A 3,060-nucleotide genomic window follows, 5' to 3' on the forward strand; every position below is an offset into this window, starting at 1 on the left:
TATAATACGACTGCTGTTCAGGGGGACAATATCCTGTTCCAGGACTTTATGTGTCTTTTATGAAATTTTATGTCCTTCTCATACATTTTTTTCTTTAATTTTTTTTTTATTTTATTTTATTTATTTATTTATTTTATTATTATTATTTTTTTTTTTTTTTTTTGCAAAAGGGGGTTTCTTATAATTATTCAGTGTTAGTTATTGTACTGCTTTTTAAGTACTTCAAATGCCCAATGTTACTTTTTCGTTCAATTCTACTTTTATAATGTAATATTTTAACTGATGCTTCGTAATAACAGACACGTGCAGACTTCTACTTTCCCTTTTCGTGTACAGTTGTTGCAGAGGCTTATTCTGTGTCTGTTTGATGCCCTCTTAATGCAAGAAAATAATAATCTCAGTACATAACCCAAAACAAAAATGAGAGAGATTTTCGTTGCCAGGTGACAAAACAGTTAGAATTAAAGAGATCCCCACTGCTCACTTACTGTGAAATTGCTTCCTGAACTGATATGAAAGGTATGCTTTATGAAAACACGGCCCGATATTCCAGCTGAAGGCGCTCCTGGTTAGGTGACTTGAGGTCTGGTTGGGGTTTGGTTTTAGAAATACCTTACACGGTAAATGTTCTCGTGTTTGTCTCTGGTTTTTCAATGTGTTAACAGGGTTTTTCGTTCTGCGTTTGGTTAAAAAAGAGAATCAATTTTCTTATTTATTATTTTTTAGGGTATTTAAAATCAGCATCTATGCGTTCTTGTAGGGTTTCTAGAATATCATTTCATGATATGCTTTTATTCTATGGATTTTGCTTTGAAACAAAAGATAACCTTTTATGATTATATAAATCACATTCTGTCTTCATCTGGTTCATGGGCTCTCTGATAATGTAGCCCACTTGCAATCATGCATAATATACCCGGAAAAAGATTAACGAAAGAATTTGCTAAGATTTCACGTGTTTTCTTTACTTTTTATCCTTAGTTACATTAACACCGAATATAAATATTGGCTTCTTTATGAAAGAGGTTGTTACACTGTCTTTCACAAATCATTTAACTACATCCATACTAAATGCATCAGAAAAAAAAAAAAAAAAAATAGAGATTTATTTCTTCAGATTTAATCTTTGAGACATTTCATAAATTTTAGAATTATATGTAAATGAACCCGCGGGGGGGGGGGAAGCCGAAAATATTTGTTCGTCCACACGATAAGATTTGCACATAATCGATTGATTTAAGAAAAACGCAGAAAAGGAGAGTTTCTGCCATAAACGTCTGACTGGGAAAAAAGAATCGGTGGTCAGTGAAACATTATCAGTAAAATATGGCTCAGTTCCAAACTAAAGCACGCCCACTAACGCTTTTATTTATAGGACATTCTCGGAATCCAATTTTCGTTATGTTTACGTGTGTTAGTTTATAGCAGTCGTTGTTTTTTTTTCTCTCTCTCTCATTTTGGACTCAGCCCTGTATTTTCGCTTTCCTCTTGGTGGTCCTCTCTATCTTGGGTTTATGAAATTTCATGAAAAATACGTCCTTGGATACATGATTTTACTTACATACATATATATAGATATATATATATATATATATATATATATATATATATATATATATTATATAAAATCAAACGTAATTTTCTACTGACCCCCTCAAGACAAAACCAGAGAGACACCCAATAATATAATAAAAATTCCTCACCTGGACACGATTAAGACTGTGACCCAGACCCTCGGAAAATCTAACCCTTTTGCATTTACTTACCCAAACACCTTAGCCAAATCCCTCGAATAACGTCCAACAAAAGGCATTCCCCAAGGACACAGGCGTTTACGAAATCCCAAGCCTGGACTGTGACCAATCTTACATCAGATTAACAGGAAAATCACTTCCCCAGAGAATACAACATAAACGGTCAGTTAGGCATGGACAACAGAACTCTGTTATTTTCAACCATATAAATGTACATAACCACAGGATTTATAGCAGCAACTGCTGGTAAAAGAGTCAAATGATGGAATCAGCCTTGATTAAACAGAGACAGGTAATGAACATCTCAAAGGTCGCATGAGATTCATGTCATTGACAAACTTTTAATTCAACCAACGCTTATGATTGGAGTAAAGAATGATTATCAGCGTGGATCTGACCTAAATGGGCTTCTCTGTGGATGGATCTCTTGGTACAAATACCACCTTTCTGTAACTTTCTTTCCATTCATCTACCTGAAGAGGGAGACAGCAGTCTCTGAAATATAGTATTTTCTTTCTAAATTTTGGCGTTTTCATAGGCTCCATTTACAAGATGGAAATTTTATTTAACAGAACATTTTTACCAGTCATTATATATATAAATATATATATATATATTATATATATATATATATATATATATATATATATATACATATATATATAAATATATATATATAGGATATATATGGTATATATATATATATATATATATATATATATATATATATATATATGCATATATATATTATATATATATATATATATATATATATATATATATATATATATAAATATATATTATATATATATATATATATATATATATATATATATATATATATATATCTATATAAATGTATAATATATATATATATATATATATATATATATATATATATATATACTTTATATATAGTGTATATATATATATATATATATATATATATATATATATATATATATATATATGTGTGTGTGTGTGTGTGTGTGTGTGTGTGTGTGTGTGTGTGTGTTTATATATACGCATACAAACATATATATATATATATATATATCTATATATATATATATATATATATATATATATATATATATATGTATATAAAAGTGAATACCACAGGATAATGATACGCAGAAATCCAAGTGCTTTCGTCTTTACTAAGACATTGTCACGGAACTAATGACATAGAGTTGAAAAGAAAGTTATCAGGTAAACAAAAGATCAAGAATACCAGATGGTTAATAGTCAAAAGGGTAAAAATCAAAGAGATAATCCAGGATTATCGATATCACACGGTCACAAA

This window comes from Macrobrachium nipponense, chromosome 40 (genome assembly GCF_015104395.2).
Source record: "Macrobrachium nipponense isolate FS-2020 chromosome 40, ASM1510439v2, whole genome shotgun sequence".
NCBI lineage: Eukaryota > Metazoa > Arthropoda > Malacostraca > Decapoda > Palaemonidae > Macrobrachium > Macrobrachium nipponense.